Below are 18,566 nucleotides of genomic sequence, written 5' to 3' on the forward strand. Positions count from 1 at the left end.
CGAACCTGCTCCCGATCGCACAGCCAGCCACATGCAAGCCCTTTCGAATGAACAATTTTCCCATTGTAGTCCCGACGCTCACACACACAATGCGGAGCTGTGGGTCACACTGGAACATGAAGAACACACTGTGATGGCCGCACAGCATTATCTACAAGGAAAGAATGTACCTGCAACTTTCACAAGCAGAGAACTCGGCCAGATCCGGCACCGAGATATATTTATTTAAAGGCAGTATAATCTTGAAAAGTCAGGATAACACCTCTTGGGTCGTTTATTTGTTACTAGTGCTTATACCTTCTACTGCAGCTTTAGGAGTAACCAGTGGCAGAAAATCCGACAATCCTCCTCTGACACAGTTGCTTAGCAACGCTCAAGCTTCTGGTCTACAGCTGATGCCTTCAAACTGCAAAGGCAGGATTTGCCATTACTTAGGACTTTTATTTGATCTAGATAGATTAACAACCTATGAAATGATCAGCACTGGTTTCATTCCTTGCACCACTCACTAAAAGAGGATGGGAAAATGCATGCATTAAAAGAATCAGACTTTATTTCCCCCATTTACCAAAACACAAAATGGTTTACACTCACCATGTACAACAGACAACAAGTTGGGAACAGTGTCCAAGGCCATTTTTTAATACTTACAGCATTAGCTAGGACACCTAGTCTACCCACTGGATTAAAGAACCCACTGATTTGTTTGAGATAACAGATATGGCCTCACTCTGATGAAATGTGTTCTCCCACTAATTGTGCTATCTAATCTTCTGCAATTGTTCGAAGATGTAAAGGCAAAACTGTCTGCAAACACAGCCTGTACACATGCCACAGCCTCTGAGAAAATTATCAAAACACAGCTGTTGGAGAAAAACATGTAAAAAGAAAGATGAGAAATGGAACAACTACAGAATGACTGGATAGCTCCATATTGGGCAGCTGTAGAGGTCCCTGTCAAGTAACTGTTCTTGTACGTTTTACTTCTACTGATCAAAGAGAGTATTTTCTCTTTATTACATTGAATTTTAATCTGTTGGTAGACATGTTTTCATTTCAGGGTTATAACAATTTCTTCTACTGATGTGTTTTTTGTATATTACGTGTTACTTTATGTGTGTTACTTTATGCTTTTGTCCAAAGCAACTCAAAATAAGACAGCAAGATGCAGTGTTAATGTTATATACTGTAAAGTTGATTAACAGAATGCATCCTAAACAGTACAAAATTAAAGAAAAAGATACTACACTTCAATGGTTAATTTAAAAATGGATATATTTATTTGATTAAATCCTAGAATAACACTAATAAACAAAAAACAAAGACAAGCTCTCGTGGTCTAAATCTAAAAATACAATCACACGATAAACATTCCTTTTTTGTTAGTTTCTTACACAACATGCAGTCCCTGCCTGTGTCAGCAAGATACCCCTGCATTTAGTTAATACGGCTTGCACTTTCCTGGAGCTGACAGAGTCAATTAAGCTTGAGGTGATATTGCAGTGACTGACCAAAAAATTGCAGATCTCTTCACATGATCATTACAAAAGACATGGAGTCCATTTAAAACTGTGCACACGCTGCAAATACTGATATGGGTTGAAAATTGTTAATAATAATAATAATAATAATAATAATAATAATAATAATAAAAAAAGGTTACTCTTAAAATAATATACAAATCACTACTGAAATTATTATATTCAGCCTCTGTGTATTGGTCTCAATGTAGTTTGTAATTGTATATTTTGAAAGATAGTGAACTGGCTGGAAACACTGATTTGTAATCACCGATTTGGACCAACCAAGTATGAAACTGTATCACGGCCTGGAGATTGACTTCCTTTCATACCAAGTAATTTAATTATTGTGAAAAATTGTCATCTGACTAAGAGAACATGACAGGCAGGGAGTCAAAACCTTTGTCATTCATCACCCTGGGACACAGCAAGCATATTATCCCAATTTCATGTTGAAGCTACGAATCGAATGCACGTACTTACCATGTACAACAGTGGCTAACTTCGGCGTCTCATGAAGGAGGATGAAAGCAGCAGCTTCCTCCTCACAGCTGCATACTGCGCAGCGGACTCGGAGTAAACTTGAGGAAGTGTCAGAGCTGATGCGCTCACTTCTGTGGTAAACACTTTGTCAGAAGAATTCACACTTTTTACTTGATCACTGCGCTACACTACTTCATACACCGGTGTCAAAAAGTCAAGAGAAGCATTCTGGAAGCCAGGTCCTAAGACGCTAGATAGGAGATGATTGTTTAGCAAGATATTAAATTGTTTTTATTCAATATAATTGTCAAATTACAAATTATTTTTTTTGTTTCAACTTCAGTAGTCTGTTTTAAGCTACAAAAAACAGGGTCTTGGTATTAAATTAGACTGCGGATGACCCGTTTTATTGCCAATAATGAAGTTGTCTTAGGCAATGCAGAAATTAGCAGCAAATAAAGACCATTTCTGTTATAGAAGTAATTTACGCTGCATTTCAATACTCACTCAATTGAAATGAGGTTTCACAGGAGTTTCTAAAGCCTTGTAGCTCGGTCACTTATCTTCTGCAAACAGCAATGTGGCTGACGGTCACAAGCCCAAAGTTTGCTCTTGTTGATAACGCCATAGCAACAGGGTGAACTGCATAGTTTTGCTCTGTAAGCAGGGTGGCCGGAATATGCCCTATCTGGCTTGCTTTGCACTATAATTTAGTTCAGTTTTGTCTTAACAAAAAGTTCAAAAGTTTGTTGTAAACTGGTTAGCAACCAGTTCTGTCCATTCAAAACAAATTCAGTAAAAAAAAAAAAAGTTAGAATCAAAGCTTTTTTTCTCATTTTGTGGTAATGAATTCGGGATTGTTAAATCAGCATCTCAGAGATTACTAACAGACAGTTAATTAAAATGATGTCTCTGCTTCCTAATCACAGTGATTTAATGACAATGGCTATATCTCATGTAATGGTCTCTTTCCAAGAAGTATGTTATTTGAATACACTTTACTGCCATTTTGTCTTTCGTTTTCAATTCACTTTACTAACTTTTTTGTTGTGAAATATGAGTTACAGGATGCTGCAAACTCCCACAAAGCACTAGATATTTTGAGGTTTTAACCTAAAGTGCTTCTGGAAAAAGTACAGCCAAAACTGAGTCTCAGATTCTAAAAAGCAAAAAAGGCCCAAACAGGACTCATATTTGAGGAATGTGATTCGATACAGAAACTAAACAGCGTTCTTCACACTGTCCTGCAGTGAAACAGACTCGAAGGCCCACAGACTGAATAGTTACAGCAGTGAACTTTCAACTCCCACAGTATTGATTTCCTGAAGTCCTGACAGGACAATGGGACGTGCGGGGAGAATAATGGTATCAGGACTTGGAGTCCGGTTGGTGCCAGCTCCCTGCGTTGGGCTGACTCCCACAGGGAGATGTTTCACATTCTGAGGATCCACAGGCTCAGAGAAGAAAAATGGCCTTAGACTGCTTCACCTCATTTAGCCACAGCTAACACCACTTGTTATAAATTGTCAAGTCTGAGGATCCCTCTGTGGTCACTACCTCAAATCACAGCCTGCTTCAAAACTATCCACACAACTGGCATGTGACTGTCTGTTAATCAGCACAGCACCAAAATGATGACATTAGGCAGTTTTGTTGACCTTCATTGTGCACCAAACTGCTAAACGGCAAATATGTAATGTTCCAATTAGATGCTGCTAGTACTTTATTTGACCATTTATTAAAAAAAAGGAATTGGTTTGGGTCTTTAGGAACATTTCAAAGTCATTCTGGAGACGGATACTGTTTGACAAGGGCTGCCAAAAAAATAAGAGTGAGAAATGATACTACCATGATCAGATCTACTACCTTGGGGAAGGTGCTGATGCAGAGATATTCCTCAAAAGTAAGAACCAAAACAAGGGAAATCTATGAACCAGCACAGACTACTCAAACTGACAACATGGCAATTTTCAGAAACACATCTAGCTACATCAAATGAAACAATATTTGCTCTGTGTCATTACAAATAATGCCTCTGCTTAGGAAAAAAAAAATACATGTTTGTGCCCTCTCTGACATTAGTTTGGCAACAATTACAGCTCTCTCATGCTTTAAGTAAGCAACTCAGTTTCTTTAGACAGCTTAAATACCAATATACTGTAGGCCAATTAAAACTCTCTTCTAATCAGCTTTTCGTTGATGAAATGAATGAATTTCCCAACGTGTCTTGACAAACTGTGCCTTCATCTATGAGATACTGAAACTACAGCAGATCCTGCTCCAATAAATATTTAACCGAGATGTATCTATCCTCTCTTTCTGCATCATCATTTTGTTTTTACAAACCTGATAAACAAAGTTACACAAGAAAGCACACTAAAACCTCAGTCCAGCAGTAGATCTCGGAGGGGTGTATCCCTCCCAGCAACCCGATTAATCATGTTTCTAGCTTTTTCTCTAAAAACGTTATCAGATCTGCTGCAACTCTTGCTCCAGAAGACATCTGAATTAATTTTACACACTACCATTGAGGGTAGCAGTTCCCACTGTCTTACATCACTCTTATTTCATTTAGATGTTTTAATTGCATTATGCACTTAATCATAACAAAAGAGCGATTTGTAATGTAATACTCATCAAAGCAATCCTTTCCCTTCTTGAGTTAATGATCGTTTTGGCTCAACACTAAGCACTCGATCACTAAAACTACTTTTCTCCTCAGTTCTGATTAGCTCATTCATGGGACTAAATTCTGGGCTGTAGCTTTTGAAAATTGTCTCTTTGCAGGGGTAAATGAACAGTTATTGAGTGAATACAGGTCAAGTGGACCAAGGGCACTCCACTAAGTAACACTGAAGAAAAACTATTATGTGTGCCACTGAAAAAAGAGGGGAGAATTAAATAACACTTTGTAAAACCACGCTGAAGAGGCTGAATTCGGGAATGCTGTCTGGTGGCAGTGTGAAATGATTTGCACATTAAAAGAAGCAATGTAACAGCTTTGGGAATAATAATAGCAAAAACAACAACAACAACAACAACAACAACAACAACAACAACAAAAAACAGAGATGAAACACGAGGGGAAGTTTGATACAAAAAACATATTTTGGCCACATCCTTAGGCAGCAAAATAGATACCATCCATATCTGATATTTGTAAATCTTTAAAGACAAAAATAAAGCATCAGTTACAGAGCTAGGATGAATGAAATACAGCTGTCTCTGTATTTCAAACCAGAATTATCCTTGTAGATGTGTTATATTTAAACCTCAAATATTTGCTATAGGGTGTGAAGTATTGTGAGGAACCTAACAAAAGAACAATTGTGTACAAGAGAAATAATCTGCAAAGCTGTTCGAGAGGCTTATAAAGTACAGTTGTGTACATACCAGGAGCCATAACGTTTTCAGTGACAAGAAAGAAAGCAGCATATCAATGAAATATGGGACTGATATCAGGTCAAAAGTGGAGATGAAGGTTACGGTCTCTCTCGTAACACGTGACTGCTTCTCAAGTGTCCCGTAATAAAATTGCCAGCAACTTACTGGAAGACACCAAACCCTTATGAGGGTTTCTAATGAGAGCATCAAAACATCTCAAAAACAGTGCAGGACCAAAATGTGTCTGTGACCCCAGTGACCTGAATCACTGGCCACACAATACACAGTTGGGGTTGTTTTTTCTTTTTTTGTATTATTATAATTTAAAAAGTCTCACTCATTGTTTATTGCTTTCAGTAAGAAGTCTGTAAAATACTTTCCTTCTGAGATCAAAACTTAACTGAATTGGTCTCAACAAGATTAAAAAGTCTTATCCATAAAAGTGTAAGCTTTATAGCCAGCTGTCAGGGTAAATAATATATAACCCCGAAGCAGGTAATTCATGTTAAAAATGCTGTTTTATAGATACATAAGGATTTAAATCTAGCAAATAGTCTGTCTGCTGTATGTCCTTTTTATGGCAAGATATAGCATTACAAACCTCATGGCCGCCCTTCAATAGCCTGGGGGATTTTAGCATCGCTGTGAGAAATCAAGACGAGTCTTTCTCCTGTGAGTGTTAACACTCTTGCTCGATGGGTGCTAAATGCCCTTGTCGTGTGAAAAACTAAGGACAATGGCCTCAGCCAGGACAATATCTTATGATGTGTTGACTCTCCCAAAGTGTTTCAAAAGCAATCAACTCTCCTGCACACAATATTTCAACTCATTTTCCATGTCTCTTTTTAGACCCGTGCTCTTCCACGACTCTTTTAGTGGATAAAACCACACGATTGAAAAACAAATAATGAAATACAAAACCGAGTATTGTTTTGGGTAGGGGCTGTCAGACTCCATCACAGCTACACAAGCAACTCTCTGCGAGTTCTTTCTGATTTGTTTGAGGGCCGAATTGATCCTACTTTATGGAACTCCATTCTTCAGTCAAGCGTGTCCTGTAGGCCTCTTGTCAGGAACTGATCAAGGCCACATTAACCCTTTGAAGGGCACGGGCTCACGACCTTTTAAGCCAAAAGAAGCCTATTACAAATGGCACATGCTCGGATACTTTCTTTCCACTTGGTACACAATTTTCACCAAAGAAAGCTTTTTACTTAATACAGTACTTGCAGTTTATTTTTCCCCTCACGGACTGCCAGGGAATATGACAATGTAAGAAAAAAATGTAGAGCTCGCCGTTAAAAAGTCAAGGAACAGGGTCGGTGATTTATTTTCCAGGCATAACTCCCGCAGTCTGGTCAAAGGAATACAGGTTTGCGGAGCAGAAAGCTTATAGATCAGTCATGTGGGAAGGAGCTCGCTCGTGTTTAGGCGGTTAATGACAGAACCTTCTTCACATTTAAAGGATTTGGATTGCCGATGAAAATGGAAGTGAGGCCATACAATGTAAAAGGCAGTCATGTTTAAATAGGATTCCTGCCATTTTCCACAATCTTCCCATGCATAATTTACCGTTGTTTATTTGTTTGTTCGTGTGATGTTTCTGACACATTTCCTTTGTGCCTGGCTACGCTTTCCATTCCTTTGCTATGTAGGGCAATGTGCAATTGAACTACACTGGCTATTGGTACAAGTTATCTCAAAGTCAAAGAATAAAATCCCCTGGGCCACAAGGATAGAGTTGTCAGGCATTTGCAAACTCTATTGAGTCGATAAAAATAAAGACACATTTGATTATCTGGGTTTCTCATTGTAGCAACCAAGATAACATGGTAACCCTTCTTTCCAAACGCACAATCAATCAATCAATGAGGAGATTTGTGAGAAGAGACTGATTCTCTCAAATGCTGTCAAGGACAAAAGCAAATACTCGGTAAAGCTCTCAAAATCATATCTATTTTAAACACATTATCTCTCCATTGTGGAATGCAATTAATGTTAATGTGAATCTCTTACACAAATAAAGCACATTAGAAGCACGTGAAACATAAATTGTGTACTTTATGCGAGCAGACATTCATAAAAACTTATACTGTGATAACGCCTGTGTTGATACACCGCCAAGAGAACCCTGATTAACCGAGAAAAGCTGTCACACTGCACACATCTAATTTCTTTGTTATCCACAGAGTCAAAACTAAGTAATCCACAATACTTCCTTTTACTTTAAAGAAAACAAGGGGCTGACACATTTCCTGCCAACGGACCTTTCCTCAGATAACTGAACACTCCCATCAACAGGATATCCTCTACCGAAAGAACATTGCTACACTTAATGCTTAGTGTGTAACTTAATTTCTCTCAGAGCATGCAGCTGTAATCGGTGTCAAATAAAATACTCCCTGTTCAATAAAACACTCAAAGACAGTTTGCTCGGCTCGGCGTCGCAACTTAAAGAGTACTCTGCTCGTAGTTTGACACCTTTAATAAACAACAGAAGTGAGCGAGACCTTGAAACGTTATTGGTCCAAAACTGCATTAAAAGCCACAACAATTCTCCCTGAAATCAATTAAGGAAATGCAGTATCAGTATTACCAGCAGCCAGAGCTCACATCAGCGTTCAAAAATAGACCCTGCCGCTGATGTCTCGCACACAAAAGACTGATGTTCACCATTAACACTGCCCTAAGACAGAACATTGTTGTGATACTAGGGAGATAAAACTGGCATCTTCCCCGCGTCCTCCACTGACAGCCGAGTTCCACACTCCTGCCTCAATCACAAACAGCACATCCTAAGGTGCTGGGTGAATGGTTTTCTGAAAGCACACAAGGCTAACCCCAGTAATAAGCCGACTTGAAAAGAGTGCGCATCCGAACGAGACATATGCAGAAAGTTTTAAAATGATAGCAAACTCACAGTGAGCAGAGTACATTTGCAGAAAAAAAAATGACCTTCATGAGACAGCTGCGTTGTAATGTTTCAGCAGATGCTAATGGGAGAACTGGCAGGAGAGAACACTTTCTGCAGGCATCTGTGATGACATGCAGACGTTTTTTGAGAAAGGGGGGCTTATCTTTGTCTCTATGGTAACTGTGTCTCTGGGTGGTTATTAGAAACCATGAACTTCCTGTGCTTCTGCAGAGCGGCCAATCAGATCGCCGGTTTTTATAGGCGTATAAACTCATGCTATAGGCACTTCTCATCCACATGAGGGGGCACTCGAAAAAGTGAGGCCCATAGGAAACTTGCTGTTAGGAAGACAACTATGGTCAGAACAAAGTAGAGCGAGAGAGCTATGCAAATGTCACACTTGAAGCTCAACAGCGACAGTAGTAACAGCAATCCAGTGCCAGAATTACAGAAATGATGACTACAGACGTGCAGTGAACAAAAGACATGCAATGCAACCAGAATAACAGACTACACAGCACAGGAAAAGTAACCGTGTTCACGTTCCCATGAAGAGGTCAGCTCCCACCTCTACACATTTCTGCAATATCTGATTACACTAGCATTCCTGACCTAAATATAAATACAAAAACAGAAGTCACGCAGTGATGAAAACTTTGGAGGTGATTCACAAACAATATCTGCCTCTTCAGTTCCAGTAAAAAGCCAAACAAATCAGATGTAGCACATTTAAATCACAATTCAGTCTACTCTAAAACTAAACATGTATGTATATCTTGTGAGAGTGTTTTTTGGGGGGTTGTTGTTTTTTTTTTTTTTTTTTTTTTTTTTCTGCTCCTGCTGAATCAGTTTAAAAGAAATCTGAATTCCTGAATGAAAACCGCTTTGTTTCAATACAATGGGAACACTTCATGTCTGACAGTCTCTCCAGGGGTTCAGAACAGGCCCATTCTTGTAGGATTAGATGTACATAAAATTATAACAATCAACAAACTGACACCAAATGCTAGTAGAAAGGCAAAGCCTACAATTACTGTGGAAGATCCAAAACATTCCCCGATAGTCGCGCCTCATAAAATACTCCGGATTCTGTTCCCACTACTTTATGTCCATAACAAGTAGGCGATATAACAAAACTAAACTATTTTTCCATAACAGCTTCTTGCAGAAATAGTTTGATCTGTGCTTCTTTATTCATCCTGGATATTTTTGCTCCCAGCACATTCACACACTGTGCATTTGGATGCATCACCTTTTATTGGAGCTACAGTTTTCCACTAAACAAACACATGGTATAGTCTATCAATGCTGTCTAGGTAAACAGGCTTTCTTTTTGCATTGCACACCCAAAAAAAGTATTTTCATGCCAAACAACTGGTTTCCTTGAACACATGCACAACTTCCCACCCCAACAACAAAAAGAAAGTGGAATAGGGTTTGGAAAAATCCCTTTAAGACTTTATACGACAAGATAGCATCCAAAACCCTCTGAAAACAATACATCTTCTCATGTACCATCGAACCCATGTTGTCTGTGCCTCTAAAGTCCAGCATTGTTCTAAAAATACATTATCATGCAGAAACAATTCCCCTTTTGACAAGAGTGCAGCCCCCTCCCCACCTAATCCTGATATCTCTCTATTTTATTATGTAGAGACAGCACATGTCCCGCATGTAATGCATTTGCAGGAGCATTCATAACCACCCAGTGTGCAATGATCACTCCAGACCCCGAAGAGCCAAAGATTATAGCAGGAATTAACAATCATATAGTAACCTTTTAATCCTGATCTTCTCCAGATAGTCTCCTCAGCATGAGCTTCTGCTTTAGCTCCAAATTTTAAATCCCACTGGTTAATCCGTCCATTCTGGTTTTATTCAATATTTTTCAGTGACCACAGTGTACACAACATTCATTTAGCCCTGTCTCCACACTGAGCTTTTTTTTGCTGTGCTCTGGAACTGAGGGAGCCCACCAGAATGACAACCTCAGCAGGGTCCTAGTTTCCCCCGTGTTAACTGAAAGAATTTCATTGTTCTGCCATGTTCCTGCTCAGACATGTGCAAGTTTTGGTACAATGTCTATGGAGCTGGCTAGATTCAATAAACAAGTATAAAAGGTTAGTCTGAGGAGTCATTGCTTAAGTGATGAAAGCATCCTTTGATTTTTCGTCATATAGATCGACTATAAGAATCAACCCGCAGAAAATAACATAATGACACTACCTTTAACTTGTATGCTGTATAATAGTTAAGATATAAATGATTGCATGATGATTAAATGATTACTTTTATCATTGTACCACTGCAAATTATATCAGTCTGAAAAACTGAATGGGCAGCAAAGTATTAACAAATGGGATTCAAGATACTACATGAATTATTAATGTCAAGGTGCTTTTTTTTATTAACTATTGCATTTTTCTTCTCTACACATGCACTTCATATATTAAAGTAAAACCAATTTCTTACAGGTCAACAAGATCTGTAGCTTTATTCACTTTATTGCAATCAGTGATGCATTCAAAATATCGAAAGGCCTAAAAATGGCCACACGGCAAGTCCCAATATCTGATTATCTTCCTTCGTCACTACCTAGCACTAAAATAATGACCTTCACAATATCAACTGAAAAACCGAGAGGCAGTAAAACACGATTATCCAAGGGCCTGTGTCTCTGCTGGGTTCAGTTAGTCAGTCGCATTTCAAACGCAACTATAATTGAGCTCCAAGTGTCACTCTTTGTGCTTTAATTGACAAAGTCAGTTAATTTAGCAATTGTGTGTCAGCGTTAGCATGTCACCGCTTCACTCTGCTGAACGATCGGCCTACAATTACGGCACAACTCTGGATCCCGGATTGTTTTTCTAGCTTTTAAAACAAAGTGACCATTTATCATTAGCATTCGAGTTATCATACACTACTGCGAAGGGCGTGTGATTAATTATCAAAGCGTTTCTCCTCACTGCAGGTTTCAGAGATTGAGAAAAAATCCACCGAGGTTCAGGGCAAGGTTTTCAGTGCCGGTCCTGCCCGGAGTACTTCTGGCTCTCCTGGCTTTCCTTCCCAATTATACAGGTGAACTCTTGCCTTCATTTGAGTTATTATTTGTTAAACAAGGGTTTTTTTAAGACAGTTGTCAACTGAAGAGTAATAAAAAGAGGGTATTAGGATGTCAAGTAACCAACGGAGAGCTCAGCTGGAATGAAAATCCGAAGACAAAGGAGGGCTTCAGGACAAGGACTGGAAATCTCTGGTTGAAGGGTTTACATACTTGGGAGCTTTCTTGCTTCGGGAACTGCACTCCTAATTTAAATACTACTTTGCTTGGTTTGGTTTTCATACAAACACAAGATCAGAATAATTTAGTCTGTGATTATAGCGCAGAAAACCCGTGAATATCGATGGACATCAGACTAGGACTTATCCACATAAGATTTTGTGTCTCGATCATAATAATATGACCTTAAATGTTTTAAATGGCACTTTAGGAAAACCACGCTACCCTGGGAATATAAGCAATCGTGCAACAATGCACCTCCACTCTCGTCCCGTCAATAATGAAGAAAATAAATACATACTTAGAACCGAGATCTCCCTGAGAGAGGATAGGTTCCCCCTATCTTGACATCTCTGGGGGTTCGGTCTGTGGACAGTTTTGCTTTGTTCTGTCAATGAGGCCCTTGGATACGTCAGTTAAGGATAAGGCTGAGAAAATAGCTGGTGTAGGTAGCGCACATCTCCTCTCACCTCCCAGGGCAACTCGGGTGATTTGCAGGAGAAGGATGTGCATTTCAGTGGCCATTAAATCTCCTCAGCTGCTTCGTTATTCCAGTGTGGTCCTCCAGTTTATCACTAGATATAAGACTGCCTCTCAGCGCCTCCTTGTCTATTATAAGAATGAGGGAAATAAGTAACTGCTTTAAAAACTCTCTCTCTGCACTGCTAAATAGACTTTCCACAAACAGGCTCTCATATCAAGCAGCTTTTCAATTTCTTAACAGCTCATCATATCCTGAAGCCGAGGAGCTCTGAGCCACCCCCCCGGAGGAAGCGCACGACAGCACGAAACCCCAAACAGGGCAGCGTTTTTGCATAAATCTTTCTTTCATTAAAAATTACGCTGGGGATGAATGGAACGAAGCGTGGGGATCACATCCTGGCAGTGAACTAGGGGGGGGAATATGCTAAGCATCCATGATGTGCTTGTTTGTTTGTTTTTTCAAAGGAAATAATGGATGAGCAAATGAAAACAACAATGGAAAACAGTCAATTTAATGGCATAATGTTTCTATCTTAGCTGACGCCTTTGTTTACTGCATTTTCACTGAACTAGTTTGATTTTCCCCTTAACAACAACTGAAGGCACTTTTCCACCAGGGCTGCATGTCTACTAACTGATGACCGGTTAAATGCGTTTCTCAGATCAATAGTAATCTGACCTTGGAGCTGTCTCTCAGTGCAGGGATGACAAAGTTAGTCAGCACTTAGTCTTCATACACATATAAAGCGGACGTAACAGCCCCGGTTTCCATCACCGGACCACCACGGTAATGTAAGGGAGAACTCCGATCTTTAATTTTTAAACGCTCCCCGCGTTTCGCCTCCAGCAACATGTGAGGCTGCAAAATCCCGAGCAAATCTCTGTTTGTGGCGGCATCCTTCTCCTGCCACACATTTCAATTGTCACTTTGTGGCATCTTATTCATTAGCATGATTGTGCTCTCTCCAAACACACGAAGGCAAGACTGTTCTCAAACAAAGACATTCAGAATGTGTCTCACTACCTTGTGTTATTTTAAGCAAAAAAAAAAAAAAAAAAAAAGATGATATTCCTTTTGTAGGAAAATAGCTCATAGCATCCCAGTGGGGTATTATGAGTCACTCCTCTATGTAAGGTTTTAGGGATTGAACTGAAACCGGATATTTTTATCTAAAATAACGTGGCCTTGATATTTTTCACATTTTAGTTATTTGAGTTCTCAGAGGATCTCGAGGAGCGACTGCGAGTTATTTAGGAAAATACACACACTAAAAAACCTCTGTGAAACCACACTTAAACTCGTTTCTCCTGTTGCGATATGAACCTACTCCAGATGGTTCAAAATTATTAATGAAAATCTTCAATTCATCATAAGACTTGAGGATAGCATAGCTGTACTAATTGAGGCCTAAATAAAAAAATAATCATAATAATAATAATGAGAGAACCACCTCATTGGCTTGTTTTATGACATTAACAAATATTTACTGATTTATCTACTAATGTGACATAATATAAAACACCAAGAACAAGAGTAACTACACTTTCATACAACTTATCTTCGCTTTATGTATAAACTATAACTCTCTTTCTGCTCGTACACAGATAGGATGCCAACGTGGATATGATTAACTGAATCTCTCCAGAATCTACAGCACGATGTTCTCAGTGAGACACTTTGTAACACAAATTGCTACCATAACAACATCAGTGCTCTCTTTATACATATTCGTTTAGACAATCAAAAAACCTAAAAGAGCCACAGTGCTACATTTGCCTTTTCCTACAGAACACATTAAGAACAATGACCCACATAATAGGATGATTTGGAACAGTTTTTACTTCTGTAAAGACAGCATGTTGCCTGGAGTAAAACAATAAATAAAATCAATGAACTAAGAAGGATACACAACATCATAGATTACAGAAGAAAAAAAATGGATAGAAAAGGGAAAGATGCTGTATGTCTCACACCAAGCGGCCATTAGGGTATGTACAAAGCATCCATGCATGCAATTGCATTTTAAAACAAAATGTCTTTTATTCTGCCGTTTTATAACCCTCTAATAAATATTTAAACAATATGTATTCCTGTTTGTGTATACTGCATCTGTTGAGCATTAGACAATGAAGAAAAAAGCACCTTGCGTCAATAGGAAGAGATTTTAAGCAGATCGTTGTTTTTGCCGAGCAGTTGGATATTAAATTTCAGTAATCCTGAACATCAATATGTAGGGAGAAAGGAAAGCAAAACATAAAACTCTGCAATAATTGCCTAGATTTCCCTTTATATTTTACAATTAAATTAGAAAACAAAATGTGGTTGAAAATATACTTGTGAAATTCTGCCACAGGTACCATCTTAATTGATGTTGCATTAAGTTACTGCAATAATGTATACTGTAATTAAGGCCTCAGAAAAAAAAACATTTTAAAAGAAATTTCCTGGAATAAAGATGAATATATCATAATGATACTATAAATCTGGTGCCACTTACGCCACAGTTAAAAGATTAAAGTGTTTGCCATTACTGATCTGGCCCCACAGATGGGTTGTAATGTACTTTACATCCAGTGAGATACCACAGATTACCTGGCATCCCAGAGTGAAGAACACAAAGAGATTCTGCTGCTGATTGCTAATGTGGGGGGAGACATGACAATGACCTATATCCCTGGAAAACACGAGAGCATCTCATTAAACATGCAGATGCACAGACTCAGAATGATTATTAATTTACTGTACTGTTTACCTAGGAAGCAAGCCCACAGATACACATTCCAAGACTGAAATTTCACGACAGCGTAAGAGACACAAAAAAGCAAATATAGGAAATCTGTTATTAATATACAATGTTTAACAACTCAATTATATAAATCTGTAGGTCGCTGTGACCTTTCCAAACTGTCTTCTTCCTAACGTCCCCTAACAAGGGGTAACGCACGCTGTAATTTACCGTCAATAAACTGAAAACATGAGTCCTGATGACCTTCTCAAGAACTTCTGTAAGACACTAAACATCACATTGTTTGTTAACCCACAAGTGAGAAGTGTAATTGGTCCAATTAATCAATTAATGAATGAATTAATTAAGCTTGGATAATGATAATGATTTGTATCATGCTAGTGAGAATATCTCAGAAATGTCTAAAATATTGGCTCGTATTACACATCAGCTTCAAAATCAATCACCACAACTGGGGGTTCCTCGGCACCAATTCTCCCATTTTCATTCTCAGAATTGTACTTTTACTTTAAATGCCTCAAACATAATAAAACAAACAGAAATTGGCTGCAATTAGTTCTACTTCATAACTTAAAATAAGGTATAGATTCATGCAACTTTGCAACATACCCATATGTGTAGAATTCACTGAGCACAGCGCGTTAAGCCCTTAAACACAACTCAACACAGAAATGCCTATAAGTGAGTTTTTATTGTATGGTGAGATTATGGCAACAGTTTCCACAGTGCCTGTAAGACTCCCAGCCAACTGGTAAATGTAATATTAAGTATCACTTACTTTCTTGGGAAGTAGCTGAGCCTCGAGGGATTGTGTGAAGCATCATGGTAACTATATTGTAGCTTTCTCTCTTCTATCTTATCTTTTAGCACATATGTGCCGATATACGGGGTTTTGTTGATACAACACTTAAAATAACTCGACTGCATGCTAATAAGATCCCAATGGATATTTCACAATGCAAGGAATCGGGTTTTGTGAGCCAAAAAGTGCACCTGTCAAAACTATTGTTACACTGTATATGAATACACTTTTGTACGGTACAGCCAAACTTCAGACGTTTTGACGGAGGGGACTGGGAAAAGTAAAGTCTTGGTTGTGTTTTCTGGTATTCAAATTATATCAATGTGCTAAAGCAGTCAACTCAAAGCAATGTTATTTGCTTTATTCTTATTCCCGTACATGTAGGGCCCTATTCGAAGAGGTGAGGGTAAATAAACTGATGTCCACAATCTCTCATTCCGGTACTGGATTTTGTACATAATTACTTAAAAAATGTTTTTTGTTTCAGCAAACTTGCCCTTGTAGAGTTGGATGGTTCAAATGTCCATAATTGATGGAGTTTCAAATATGTACACATAAAACCATAGCAACAGTACTCACCTCCATTCAGCGAGAGGAATAGGAGTTTTGTATCTGTGGAAAAAAAGGTATTCACACAATTAAACCCTGAAAAGTGACAAATAAGTGTCAGACATCCCTATGACTAAATTCTTCTGGCTAGATGCTGAAAAACTGATAGTAGCTTAAAGAAACTACAAACTACACTTAATCGTATTAATTTTGGATTACACATTCCTATCTGACCTGCCTTTCATTTCTCAAAAGTGCCTGAGAACAACACTTTGCACAGCTATCTGTAGCACTTACCCACAGTCAGGTCATAACGGAGAAGAGATGGCAGTGGTTGAGCTTCTCAGGTTAGGCGATTTCTATGAATAAAACAAATATGCCTGGTAAATAACAATCAAAGGATTGATTTAATTATAAAGCATACATACATGCTTAAAAAACACTTTTACACAATCGATGGCAAAGTTTGCATGAGATCAATGAGACTCTGAGCAAAAGCATTGCAGACAAACTGGCTCCAGCAACTTGTTACTACTAGAAGCCATGCTGATGAAAGTTAGGTAGCGACATGCAGGTGCCGGCTCTACATGCAAACCGTCGACTCCAGAGTTCTCGTTTCAAATGTCACAAATATATCGTGGGAAAGTCGTGTTTGTAGAATAACACAAAGCAGCTTAGATAACATTTTCTTAATTTCCTTTTTTGTGGTTATTTAATATAAATAAGGCAACCGTGTTTTCCACAGTCGATAAACTGTGACCAAAACAGCATGCATGCATGCATTGAGTGTTTAAACTATATACACTGAGGACAATTGAACTGTTTCTTCTCTACCTAATACTAGACATTGATTTATTTTAGGCAATCTTACAATAAACTCACTTTTCAACCAAGAGTTGATTGGAGATTGGAGGAGTTGATACAGCTTTGATTATTTCATTTATAAATACAGGTATTTAAAATATCCCCAGCAGTATTTATTAAGATGAAAAACAATAGTCAGGGACAGAATCTGCACAGACCCATCTTAGGACATCAGCACTAGATGTTTATAGCAGAGAAGAATAACTAGAGATAAACATCACACAACATCATGAGATCCCAGTGTTTAGTACACAATAAAGAAGTTGAAATTCAATGCAATTCTGTAATAATCAAAACAGATCTGGTAAACCCAAAATGACAGATGTGAGTTTATAGTATGATTATGGAGAGAGCCCCCATGGCCGGCTGCTTGTTTATTTATGAGGAAGGACAGCCACGCCAAGCCACCGCCATATTCAACCAGCTCAGAGCGCAAGAACGGCACACAGGAACTGTAAGAAGGGACTTAAACCAGGAAGGTCTTTGTGGGCCAATTAGCCCTCTGGATGAATTCTAAAAAATGGTTACTTTGTATAGAACATAATCTGAGTTAAATCTGCAGACTGAGCAGACTGTCTAAAGTCCATGCTTGGTTATCTGTTTATTACCGTTTTGATTGATGAAAAAATTATTATTAGTACTAGTATTATTGACAGCCTTGTTTAGTGTATAGTTTAGTGAAAGAGGTTTGTGTTTGTCCTCCCTTTGAAGTTTCAAACTTCTAATAATACTTTAAAATATTTGCTACCAAAAAAAATAACTAAAAAAACTAAATATTGAATCATAAGAACATTAGAAAGTGTCCAGTCGAGAGGAGGCCATTCGCCCCATCGTGCTCGTTTGGTGTCCATTAATAACTAAGTGATCGAGGATCCTATCCAGTCTGTTTTTGAATGTTCCCAAATTGTCTCTTCAGCCACATCGCTGGGGAGTTTGTTCAGATTGTGACGCCTCTCTGTGTGAAGAAGTGTCTCCTGTTTTCTGTCTTGAATGCCTTGAAGCCCAATTTCCATTTGTGTCCCGGGTGCATGTGTCCCTGCTGATCTGGAAAAGCTCCTCTGGTTTGATGTGGTCGATGCCTTTCATGATTTTGAAGACTTGGATCAAGTCCCCACGTAGTCTCCTCTGTTCCAGGGTGAAAAGGTTCAGTTCCTCAGTCTCTCAGTAGGACTTTCCCTTCAGACCTGGAATAAGTCTGGTTGCTCTCCTCTGAACTGCCTCTAGAGCAGCGATATCTTTCTTGAAGTGTGGAGCCCAGAACTGTCCACAGTATCCAGATGAGCTCTAACTAGTGCATTGTACAGTCTGAACATCACTGCCCTTGTTCTCAATTCTACACTTTTGACAATATACCCTAACATTCGGTTTTGCCTTTTTTATTGCTTCCCCACATTGCTTGGATGGAGAAAGTGAGGAGTCCATATAGACTCCTAGATCTTTCTCATGCGTTACTTCATCTAGATCTATTCCTCCCATAATGTAATTATAGTGGACATTTTTTTTACCCGCATGTAATACCTTGCACTTGTCCACATTGAAT

General features: G+C 38.6%; 1 protein-coding gene across 6 annotated transcripts in view; it reads right to left on the bottom strand.

Moving 5' to 3' along the window:
- Positions 1 to 16,486, bottom strand: part of foxn3 (forkhead box N3) — a 75,654-nt gene extending 59,168 nt beyond the window's left edge. For 2 of the 6 annotated variants that reach the window (XM_066694822.1, XM_066694814.1), the window contains exon 1: positions 10,079 to 10,243. The gene's annotated coding sequence lies outside the window, so the exon portion shown is untranslated. Of the gene's footprint in view, positions 1 to 2,003; positions 3,106 to 8,307; positions 8,454 to 10,078; positions 10,244 to 16,192; positions 16,226 to 16,459 lie in introns of those variants that run through there. The other 4 variants (XM_066694821.1, XM_066694817.1, XM_066694816.1 and 1 more) reach the window with 4 other exon arrangements.
- Between the last annotated feature and the right edge of the window lie 2,080 nt (positions 16,487 to 18,566).

This window comes from Amia ocellicauda, chromosome 21 (genome assembly GCF_036373705.1).
Source record: "Amia ocellicauda isolate fAmiCal2 chromosome 21, fAmiCal2.hap1, whole genome shotgun sequence".
NCBI classification, from domain to species: domain Eukaryota; kingdom Metazoa; phylum Chordata; class Actinopteri; order Amiiformes; family Amiidae; genus Amia; species Amia ocellicauda.